Below are 257 nucleotides of genomic sequence, written 5' to 3' on the forward strand. Positions count from 1 at the left end.
CTGTGATAACGAATTCCACAGGCTCACAACTCTCTGGGTGAAGAAAATTCTCCTCATCTCTGTCCTAAATGGTCTACCCTGCATCCTCAGGCTGTGAAGAAGCTCAACAGCAACCAGGACAAAGCAGTCCATTTGATTGGCACCCCATCCACCACCTTAAACTTTCATTCCCTCCGCCACTGATGCACAGTGGCAGCAGTGTGTACCATCTACAAGGTGCACTGCAGCAACTCACCAAGCCTCCCCGCAATCTTTAG

The sequence above is a fragment of the Scyliorhinus torazame genome, chromosome 3 (genome assembly GCF_047496885.1).
Source record: "Scyliorhinus torazame isolate Kashiwa2021f chromosome 3, sScyTor2.1, whole genome shotgun sequence".
NCBI classification, from domain to species: Eukaryota; Metazoa; Chordata; class Chondrichthyes; order Carcharhiniformes; family Scyliorhinidae; genus Scyliorhinus; species Scyliorhinus torazame.